Source organism: Musca autumnalis, unplaced genomic scaffold, assembly GCF_047663935.1.
Source record: "Musca autumnalis isolate F117 unplaced genomic scaffold, ASM4766393v1 scaffold_2, whole genome shotgun sequence".
Classification (NCBI taxonomy): Eukaryota; Metazoa; Arthropoda; class Insecta; order Diptera; family Muscidae; genus Musca; species Musca autumnalis.
Window position 1 is genome coordinate 148,562,466 of NW_027411755.1, and position 12,423 is coordinate 148,574,888.

At 33.3% G+C, this 12,423-nt stretch overlaps 1 long non-coding RNA gene across 1 annotated transcript; it reads right to left on the bottom strand.

The window, feature by feature from the left end:
- Window positions 1–3,120: 3,120 nt before the first annotated feature.
- LOC141394721 (uncharacterized) lies at window positions 3,121–6,411 on the bottom strand. The gene is made up of 2 exons (XR_012410477.1): window positions 3,537–6,411; window positions 3,121–3,409 (listed from the first exon to the last, which is right to left on the bottom strand). It is a non-coding gene; the product is annotated as an uncharacterized lncRNA (long non-coding RNA).
- Between the last annotated feature and the right edge of the window lie 6,012 nt (window positions 6,412–12,423).

Below are 12,423 nucleotides of genomic sequence, written 5' to 3' on the forward strand. Positions count from 1 at the left end.
GATTGGATCGTATTCATGGATCGAAATGGTCAAAAAAACTTATCCCCGCTTCTAGTAGGAAAAAGAAAAGATACCCTTGGCATTAATTCAAAATAGGTTGGCGTAGTTGGTCAAACAACGAAGATATTTTTCCATTTTGTTTATGTAATCCCGCTATAGTTCGAAATTTTTATCGGTTCGTCACAAAATTTTGGTGGTTATTGCGGATCCTAGAGAGGCTTCTGAGTTTAGTCATGGTCGGATAATATTAAGCGGTCGGAATGGCAAGAAGAATTCAAATTTTTATTCGTATGCGAATAACTCCGCTTCTAGTAGGGGTATTACAAAAGGAAAGCCTGTCAATGGAAGAAGGAAAGATAGTCGGTAATACATCTTATTTGCCATTTTTTTAATTGTAATGCCGAATATCCCAGCTTTGCTTTTTATTACTTTGTTTCAGTTAGCCCTAAGTCATTTGGTATAAAAGTCAGGGTGCCTGATAACTTTAGTATTGCCCTAAAAAATGTTTACAAGTGAAAAGCTTATGCACAGGGTTGTGGTGTAGGGTATCACATAGTCGGCCCCGTCCCAACAATAGCCTTTGCTCTCTTGTTTTTTCATGTGCGGGAATAAAAAAAGCCATTGGAACAGCCATTCACGTTTTGGCTGTTCAAAATGGCGCTGGTTTGATGCTATGTGTGAGAGCTCGCATAGTCATGGTGCACAATGGTTTGTTTTTCGAATTTCTCTGAAAACAAATTGTGGTGTAACTGTCGGAATTGAACGTGCCACGTTGCTCAAAAGGAACAGTTGCCACATGATCAGTTTTACCAACGAAACAGAAGGCGTTGGATTTGGCTCGTCTCCGAAGATAAGTCCTTAAACACTATCTAAGTGGATTCCAGAAAAACTGGACCAAAGGATTCCTTCGGCAGATCAAATTCCGTAAATCAATTTCCGAATAAAAACATGCGAAAAAAGTCCTTAATTTGCAACGAAGAGAAAAAGTTGTCAACTTTTGTTGAAAGGTTACCCGATAAGGTCATACCGCCCTATTTTAGGCATTTTAGAGTTTTAATTCACATTTTAATGCCGAATAGTCTCTAATTTGGTACTTAGTGTTAAAAAAATCTCCACCAAAAACAGTAGACATAGGTCCATGTTTTGTAATAGCCCCCATAAACAGGCAGTTAACGTTCAAAGTCGTCTCCAGTAAAAAATATGGACATAGGTCTACGTTTTGAAAATAGTCCACATATAATGGTACCGCCCGATTTCAGGTATATTGAGGATTTTAGGTAAAGTTTTTGACCACACTAGAGGTAATTTAACATTTTAGGGTACGAGGGGTCACAAAACTTCTCCACTAAAAATTGTCAACATAGGTCTATGTTTTGTAGTTTTACATAAATTGCCAACTTAGGTCCATGTTTTGAGGTTCTTAGTGGTCATACAACTTCTCCACCAAAAAATTATCAACATAACGCTACCTTCTGATTTTGAAGATATTAGCTACATTTTTGATCACACTACCTGTATTTATTGGCGATTCAAAGTGATCACACAAATTCTCCACTAAAAACTGTCAACAAAGGTCCGTCCACGTTGTGGTATGGTCCTGTAAAACGGTCTCGCGGATTTCAGTTGTCTTTGTTTTTATCTACAATTTTGGGCAAGATTTAAGGATCCCTGGTTAAAAACTTATACATGAAAAATTTTGAACCTGTTCCCACGTTGTGGTATACCCCCCATATAGCGGCACGACCCGATTTCAGATGTTTTTAAGTTTTTGGCCGAACTAATTAGCTAAAATTAGGTATTAGGGGTATTAATCCTAGAGGTCAAAAAACTTCTCCACCTAGAATTGTAGGCATTGTAGCTTCGTAACGGTAAAAAAATTGAGAATATTCCATGGTGGAGACTATAAAAATTTCGGCCCGGCGGAACTTAACGCTTTTTTAATTGTTTAAAGCGTACCTGTATTGTTGAAATCACAGCCTGAGGCTGTGAAGTGAAAACTTTTATAAAGGAAAAAAACTGTCAAATGAAAAACATTATAAAAGAAATATTTTTAATTTCAAATATTTATAGAGTTAAAAAAAAAAAAAAAAAAAAAAAAACAAGAATCCAGCTCCTGCTGTGGTTGGAATGAATGTTTTAGCTTAGGGTAGTTTCCTGGCCTGGACCAATGGATCCTAACATTTTACCTAACCTAATATTCTATCACTTTACTTTTGTGAAGAAAATGTTTGAAATGTTTTAGCCCTTGTGAACCTGGTTACAACCATGGCGTAAGCAGTAAAATGTTTGCATGAATTACAACAACTAACAGTTTTACAATAACAACATGGTTTTATGGGAATTAAATGTCATGGCAACATTTGAATAAAAGGGTATTTCCAAAATAGTTCAGAAAAATTTACTGGAAATAAATGAAAAGATTTAAAATGTTATTTTAATTAGCATCGAAATTACTCTATACATAATATGATACATTATATTTCATATATTTATTAAGCGGCACTGAATAGAATAGATTGGAAATCTATTTATTAAATTTTGGAATATTCGGGGTAGATTCTAATATATTCTGACAATTCAGTTTATAAAAAAAGTTCAAACCCGTATTATTATCACTTACACCATGGTTACAACGACAAAATTTTTTGACTTCTCGAGATATGGTCGAAATTTCTAAAACCCTACCCTGTAGCCACACAAAATTGTTTTTTTTTTCATAAGGAAATTCGTTGTTATTCCTTTAACTGTTTCATATATCAGTCGAAGATCAATCCCTTTGAAAGCTTCCACACTTTTAAGTTTTTTATTTAAAATAATTTTTAAGGGTTCGAATTTTCGGCTTTCCCTTTTCACTTGCAAAAAATCTTCCGTCATTTAGCTCCACTCCAACGAAAATTAAAATTAATGTTAAAATTATCTTCGCCCTAAAAGCAAAATTTTCCGAACTTCCGAAGGCTGAGCTAAAAGCTTTTGTAGTGGAAGCCAGGTTGAATGATAAAAAAGCTCATGACTCTAAAAAAACAATTTGCATTTGAGAAATGAAAAGTTGGATGACAGAGATGCATCTCCACAGTCGATTTTTTTTTTTTTGATGAGCTGCTACCAACAGCAAAACCGGTCACATAATGGCGGTTGTGTGGGTTCGAAACTTCGACTTTCACTTGCAAAAAATCTACTCTCATTAAGCTGGACTCCAAAGAGCAATTACTTAAAATTAATATTAAAATAATCTTCACCCTAATAAGCAAAATTTTCAAATATAAAAAATCGTATTTCTCTTTGAGCAAAAAAAAAAAAACATGCTGTTGTCCCTCCGTCTAAAGATCATAAACTTAACTCCATTGTTTCATATTAAATTAAGATCGGCTTTAAGGGTGATTTCAAAGTAAATCGTAAAAACATTTTAGAACTGTCCCAATTAAAAAGAAAAAAAAAAGATAGGAGAGTTGGCATTTTTAATTTGGGATGGCGACATTTATAATATATTGAAACAACGACTATGGGATTAAGCCTGACTATTTTGAAAAACAGAAAACAATTGCGTTTTTTTTTTTTTGATGCGCTAAAAATTCTCTCTTTCTCTTCAATTCACATTTGCCTCTCTGTCTTAACTACCCTAAAAATATAATGGCAGAAAAGTTGCATACAGATTATAGAACGTGTGAGAACAATCATAAATATTGTTAGGTTAACCTTAATACATACATTTAAAAAATCATAATATTTTAATTTGTTATTTATGATTTTATTATAAAAATGAAAACGCATTTTCGTAAAGTGCCAAAATTACCTTTTTATTTAAACTTTTTACGTATTGTTGTGTTTTATCTCCTCTACTAAATTTTTAAACAACAAATAGCAAAGTTTTCAAACAAAATACAAAATTAAATACAAAACAAAACAACTCACAACAAATTTAAAACAAAAAACCCACAAAGAATATTTCGGTTTCTGTTGAGTAATTTTTTTGTAAATTTTTATTATTAAATCCACAAGAAAAAAAACTACAAAATGAGTTATTTAACGAATGCTGCAAAATATTGTTTTCTCCAATAACGTTTTTCAACGTTATGGGAAAAATAATTTGAAAAAAAAAAAAATAAAAACGCTAAGAAGCCTAATGTGTCTTAAATTTTAGCTAAATATATTTAACAAAAACTACATACAAAATAAATAAATGAACTTAATGAACAGAAATTATACTTTAAACATTTTTTGTATAAAATAATGTGAAGTAAAAACAAGAATTTTAATTTAAGACAACTACGAGACATGTTAAATGTCGAATTTGTAAAAAAACAACAACAACAAAAATAACAAACAAAACAGTAACTCAAAATATAGCAAACAAAAAATTGTGTACTGGATAAGTGTCAGCTTTAATAATTTAATGAATAGTATATATTGACAAAAATAAAGAAATAAAAAACATAACTCTAAAACAAACAAAAAAATTAAATTAAAATAACTATTTTGTTTGATATAACATTTTTCAATTTATTAAAAACAACACTCCTGTAAATTTAAGTCACTTCAACAAAGTAAAAATAAAACTCTAAACACTTCTATTCTCTTGTTTTTAGAAAAAAATATTTATTGTATATAAACAAATAACAACATGATATTATGTTAAATTTAATTTAATTAATTTCATGAAATCTCTTTAATATTTTTTATTTGCAAAATCAAATTCATTATCACTTTGTTTGTAGATTAACAAAAGCTTAATAATTTTAATCTTAGTTTAGTAGAATATTAAATATAGATTTAATAAATAATTTCATATTCCCCTGTAGTGTGAATGCTAAAACTTTTGCCGGCTAGTTGTTGTGGATTTCTTTGAGCATTGCTTGAAAAAAAAATCAAAAAAAGATTTTTAAATTAAATTCAACAAAAAACTTTGTATTTTATTTTAAATGATTTTTGGAAACAAATGTTGTTTTTTCATAAAGATAAAGCAACAAAAGTAATATATATCCGAATGTTTATGCTAATAGAAATTCCACAACACCTACTAGTTCCACATTTAAAATTTGAATTCTTTAAAAAAAGGTACATTAACTTCCAGCTCATTTCATTTAAACAATATTATCCTGAATTGAAATATCAAAACTCATCTCTTTAAATCATCGAAAAAAAACATATTCTTCAAAAACTTCAAACTATAAAAAACGTAATTTGTTAATCTGATTGATCTGATTCTATCCTGGCAAGCAGTCTTTTACAATTCCAATCGCCGTTCAGTACTAACCCATTTGCTAGACCCACAGAAAAGGCTCTCGGCATAACAAATATTTATTTAAAAGTGCGCTGGATTCAAAGTGATCAAACAAACAATTGGATGAAAGTTGTTAGTATCTCGTCCCAAAACTTCTCAACTTGCTAATCTATAAAATATTTTGTGAAAATAATATAAGAAATTAATTAAATAATTGATTTGTTTTTAATTTAATAATAAAAAAATTGTGGCTTGATATATTAAATTAGTAAAGATTTGTTTTTGGTTATATATTAAATATTTCAAAACATAAGTAACTAAATTTTATATACAGGGTATCCCAAATATATTTCTTATATATTCAAATTAGAAAAGTGCGTTTTTGATTCTTTATTTTGTGTAATTTTTTTGCATTGCTATCTGTCAAACTTAATGAGTTACAGCTTATTTACTAGGAGTTGGCATAAAATGACAGGAAAACTTTCTTACTTTCTTGTGTTTACTGAGCACTAAAGCACTTCAAATCATGCTTGATCTTACATAAACATTTTGCGCTGATATCTGGTTAAATCCTTGCAAAAGATGGCCCAAATAGTTATTTTATGTTTGAAATTCAAATTCCAATCTGCAAATTAAAACACGTTTTTCTCGAAACTGGATGTTTTGAAATTTCTTTGAGCGATATGTAGTAAATATTTACTAAGCTAGCAACAACAACACTTGGTTAAGTTAATGTTATGTCGGACATTTCATCGTCATTTTTCTTCGAGACATATATCAGGTTCGAATATGGACTTATTCGGTAAACTTCCACACAAAATTTCAACATTTTTCGTTTTGAAATTTTTGCAAGAGGTTGTCTTTGCTGTTCAATTTATTGGTGGAAAAGTCCACCCTTCCCGAGTTAATGGCTCAAAGATCTAAAAACGCCTGCCGGTACCCAATAGGATGACTTGTGAGCACGATAACTTACAAGCTGTGTATCCGGTTCAGCCGATATAAACGGATATAAGGTTTCAAGCAAATTTATATCGGAAAACTCAAAACGTTCAAAATTTTCGTAATTAATTGTAATTTAAAGGCTATTTGGGGATTGCTTTGATATTTTCATCGGAGGTAGTCTTTCCGATTTTGATTACAACGATATACAGGTATGTGATGAATTTCGAATCGTTTTGGAATGCAAACATTTGTGTTCTTATTTTTTTGGAAATTTTGGAAATTCTTGTCCTACTACATGAGGAGAAACAGTAGCTTTGTTCCAGAACTAAAAAGTTTTAACAATTTTTACGACTTTTACACATTTTACCAGAAAACCCGTTCCCATACACAAAAAACTTGTAAAATGTTCACTTCTCTTTAAACAAAAATGGCGCTGAATGACGTTCTCTTTAAAAACTTTTTACTCGACAAATTTGAGCGTGTAAAAAATAGTAACATGGATGCCGGCGTCTGATTGGCTGGTACGCCGACTTAGACATTTGTTCCAGCTTTTTGACGTTTTTTCCATTTTTGCGTTCCCGAACTTTTTGAAAAAACTTTTATGTGACAACAAAATTTCTTTCTTACTCTCTTTTACGAGTTTTACTATTAAAAAGTACAGGAACAAAGCAAGTCTTCAACACTTTGGATAAAACAAACATTATAAAAGTATATTTCCTGATCTGTGCTTTTTATCGAAATATTAAATATTTTCGTAACAAAATAGGCCGAAAATGAGGAAAATAAATGTAAATTTATCTATTCCACATCCCTGTTTAAATTTAAGGCTTTTTTCCTAAAAAATCTCAAATTCATTACATCGTTTATAAATCGACTACAAAAATGTGACCGTTTTCAAAACGAGGAAAAATAAACGATTATCGCGTTGCATCACACGTTGTTTTGATCAAGTTTTCCATAGAGCACAATGGCATTTGAACCCGATATAGAACACATTGGTGTTTATTGAGCTCTGATCTAGGATGTTCTCCTCTGTTCGAGCTAAACAACAAATGTCGCAGAGGTAATAACTACGAGAGAGTAGAAGGGGTAATACTGAATGATGTTACAATGTAGAAAAATAATTCGACTAAAACTGAAGAATCAAAACAAATATGAGAACACGAGAGATTAAAACAAAAACAATAGCAAAATAAACACGAAAAATAGTGAGTGAAATTCTATACAGTTCTTGTTGTTGTAAAATTAATACATATAAAAGAAATGCTTAATAAAAATTTACGATACAAATGAATGTTTTTAATTAACGGAAATTCGTCTAAATAAACTTAATCGACCAGTTGTTTTTATACCCTCCACCATAGTATGGAGGGTATATTAAGTTTGTCATTCCGTTTGTAACACATCGAACTAATCATTTGCGACCCTATAAAGTATATATATATTCTTGATCAGGATAAAATTCTAAGACGATCTAGCCATGTCCGTCTGTCCGTCTGTCCGTCTGTCTGTCCGTCTGTTGTAATCACTCTAGCGTCCGTAATAATTGAGATAGAGTGCTGAAATTTTGCACCCGAGGGTCTTTTTTCCATAGGCAGGTCAAGTTCGAAGATGGGCTATATCGGTCCACTCTTTGGTATAGCCCCCATATAACGGTACCTCCGGATTTGAAGTATTTTGCCGTTCTTCGCCATATTTGCAGACCGAATTAGCTATAATTTGGCACTTAGGGTTCCTAGTGATCAACAAACTTATATCCCAAAGGATATGGACATAGGTCCATGTTTTGGTATACTCCCCATATAACGGTACCTCCCGATTTTCGGTATTTTCAGAATTTTAGCCACAATTTTTAACCGAACTATCTGCAATTTGACATTTGAGGTTCTCAGTGGTCATGAAACATCTCCACGAAACATTGTCAACATAGGTCCATGTTTTGGTATAGCCCCCATATATCGGTACCTCCCGATTTTCGGTATTTTGAGAATTTTAGCTACAATTTTTAACCGAACTAGCTGTAATTTGCCATTTGAGGTTCTCAGTGGTCATGAAATATCTCCACCAAACATCGTCAACATAGGTCCATGTTTTGGTATAGCCCCCCAAAACGGTACCTCCCGATTTTCGGTATTTTCAGAATTTTAGCCACAATTTGTAACCGAACTATCTGCAATTTGACATTTGAGGTTCTCAGTGGTCATGAAACATCTCCACCAACATCGTCAACATAGGTCCATGTTTTGGTATAGCCCCCATATAACGGTACCTCCCGATTTTCGGAATTTTGGGAATTTTAGCTACAGTTTTTAACCGAAATAGCTGTAATTTGACATTTGAAGTTCTCAGTGGTCATAAAAAATCTCCAACGAAACATCGTCAACATAGGTCCATGTTTTGGTATAGCCCCCATATAACGGTATCTCCCGATTTTCGGTATTTTGAGAATTTTAGCTACAGTTTTTAACCGAAATAGCTGTAATTTAACATTTGAAGTTCTCAGTGGTCATAAAAAATCTCCAACGAAACATCGTCAACATAGGTCCATGTTTTGGTATAGCCCCCATATAACGGTATCTCCCGATTTTCGGTATTTTGAGAATTTTAGCTGCAATTTTTAACCGAACTAGCTGTAATGATCGGTATTTTGAGAATTTTAGCTACAATTTTGTCTATTCCAAAATAATCGTCAATATAACTGTACCTCCCGATTTTCGGGAATTTTCAGTGGTCACGAAATTTCTTCACTAAAATTCGTCAACATGGGTCCATTTTTGAGGGTCTACATTGTTTTGATGAAACTACCCTCAATTTGACTCTTGAAATTCCCTGCAGCTATAAAACTTTTCCGCGAAAAAATTTAAAGATAGGTTGACTCTTTGATATAGCCCCGTAGGTGGTACCTTTCACCCAGCTGAACACATTTTTTTAGATTAGATAACAATGTGCAAAAAAATGGAGATGAAAGTCTGGGGCACGGAAAATTCCACTTAGGGAAGAAAGGCCTTGGTGAGTATATTATGAACCCCGAAGGACAGATCCGCCGTGAGTCGAACTTCCGCGTTATAGCGTGATGGAATTTTTGTTACAGACCCTGTGGGCCATCAGGAATTAGCGTTATATCTTTGTTCACTGTTGCTTAAGTGCTCTACAAAAACAACAAACAAATATATAATGCTAATTCCTGATGGCTTACCATATAACGGTACCTCGCGACTTTCGGTATTTTTAGGATTTTAGTTACAATTTTTAACCAAACTATCTGTAATTTCGGGTGCCACCGTGGTGCAGTGGTATGCACGCCCGTCTTGCACGCTGAAGGTCGTGGGTTCGGTTCCCCCGGCCAAGTTATTATCTGTAATTTGACATTTGAGGCTATCATCGGCCACGAAACTTCTTCACCAAAAAGCGTCAATATAGGTCCATGTTTTGGTATAGCCCCCATATAACGTCACCTCCGAATGTTTTGTATTTTGAAGATTTTAGCTAAAAATTTTAGCCGAACTAGCTGTAATTTGACATTAGGGAACCTGAAATTTAGTGGTCGCAAAACTTCTCTACAAATACAAGACAACATAGATCCCTGTTTTAGTAGCCTCCATATAATAGTACCTCCCGATTTTCTAAAACTTTCTCACAAAGATTTTTAATATAGTTCCACTTACTTGTATACGCCCCATTTAAGCGTACCTGCCGATTTTCGGTATTTTGATCATTTTTTGCTGTATTTCTAGACCGAACTTGCTATAATTTGACATTTGAAGCTCCTATTGGTCACAACACTACTGCACCAAAAGTTGCCAATATAAGTCCATGTTTTGGTATGGACTCAATATAACGGTACCTTCCGATTCACATTGTTTAGGGTTTTAGTAAGATTTTTGATGGAACTGCTCGCAATTTAGCATTTGATGTTCTCTACAGTCACGAAATTACCCAACCAAATATTTTAAGCACAGGTCTATGTTCTGTTCCACCCCCTCCCCCCCCCCCCCCCTAAAACGGTACCACCAGTTTTTCGGTGTTTTGAGGGTCATTGCTACATGGTTTGACGAAACTACCCGTAATTTGGCATTTGAGGTCCCCTGCAGTCACCAAACTTTTGTACCAAACATTTTAAACATATGTAGGTGCACACTTTGATATAGCCTCCACATAAAGGTACCACCTCACAGAGGATCCATCCATTGGCTAAATATAAAAAAGTGAATGTCAAAATGTTGGTACAACATCTGGCAACTCTGACAGCTATGACATGGACCTTTTTAAAAATATATTACTTTTTGTTTCACTCGAACGCGATCTTCTAGCTTCAAAAGTCGGAACATTTGACTAATATTTTTTGTTGTGAGTACAACTTATATTTTAAGTGCAAGTAAATATATTCAAAATATCGCGAAACTAATACATATAGCAAAATATTATAGGGGATTTTCAAGAAGGAGGTAATAGCTTAATTTCCAATAAAAAATAGTGTTTTAACGTGTTGTGGAATTATAGTTAGCTGCATATTTTCTTAGTATATTTTGTAATGCCAATTCGATCTTATACTTAAATTTGACCTAAGGTTTTAGTCATGATGCCCACCAGTGCACACCTCGGTAATAATTTGCCAAAGTAGGTTATGAATTTAAGATTATTCAGTATTAAAATCAGCTGCCATCTAGTGCCAGACTATAAATGGTGGGTTGCTGATAAAGCTGCCCTAGAATAGGGTTTCCATGGATATATTAGCGTATAACTCTGTTATCTGACCACGTACATTAACATAATTGGTATCAGTGGCAAGATGAAAAAATTTTCTTTCAAATTTGTCTTACGTTGGCGGTACGCGCCTTCCAGAAAGAACGCTGTAAGATCTATATTAAAAAAATTTACCCATTTTTAGACAAAAATGTTGATTTTTTTAATCCGCTATATTGGTTGGATTTTATGTTGTTTTGGCGATTGGTTTTGTTTCCCCAAGCCTATTTTTGCTTCCTAAGATATGTCATGTAATTTTGTATTAACAGCATAAAACAATTCTTACCGTATACCCCCTCCAGCGGGGAAGGGGGGTGAATGTTACGCTCGTGGTTTCTTAAAACACTCTTCGCAGCAGCACAAAGCTGTAACCGGCGCATTGGCTTGATTTGTACACTCTAAATATTTTCGGCCACTTTCTCCATACAAGTGGATCCACTGTGCACTTGATTGAACACATTTTTAGATTAGATTAAATAATTTAGGCATTTGGGGTAACCGTGGTGGATAAATTTCACCTAAAATTGTGGCCCGGCTGAAGTTAACGACTTTTTACTTTTTTGTATTATATTTTTGTACAGTAATAGTTTGCAATTATCTTGATGTGGCTAAACCCGACTGGTACTTTTTATACCCTTCACTATAATATGGAGGTTATATTAAACTTGTTTTTCTGTTTATAACGCATTGAAATAATCATGTGAGACCATATAACGTATATTAATATATTCCTGATCAGGGTGAACATCAGAGTCCATCTATGACCCGATTTCAGTTCTTTTGACGAGCTACTTATTCCGGCCAAATTAGCTTTAATTTGGCATTTAAGATTTAGCTGTAATTTGACATTTAGGGCTTCCAATGGTCAACAAACTTCTCCATTAAAATTGTGAATATATGTAGGTCTACGTTTAGGTATAGCTCTCATATAACGGTATCGCCCAATTTCATGTATGTTGAAGTTATTATGTAAATTTTCGGTATAAATTAATTGTAATTTGGCAGGGGTAAACAAACGTTTTCTCAAAAAGTTGTGGACATAAGTTCATGTTTTGGATAAGCCCGCAAAAGACGGGGTAAACAAACGTTTTCTCAAAAAGTTGTGGACATAAGTTCATGTTTTGGAAAAGCCCGCATAAAACGATACCGCCCGATTTAAGGTATTTGCATGTCGCTCGGCATTTAGGGTTTAAAGTGCTTAAAAATATCTCAAGCAACAATTGCGTTACTTTCGTAAGAGAAAAAAAAAAACAAATATTCCATATAAGTTCAAAATATTTTAAAGTAGAGGATATAAAAAGTTCGGCCCGGCACAAATTAAAGTTGTTTTATTTGTTAATGTTTTATCCTCGTTATGCCACCAAAATATCTGAAATGTATTAAGTTGCGAGTAAAAAACATTCCTGTATAAAATTTTTAGATAAAAGTCAACGTTTTCATATAGCCCCCATGGAACGGTATCTTCCAATTTTGGAATGTGGGCAATATGGCTATCCTACCGAAAGGGCTGAAATTTGCTC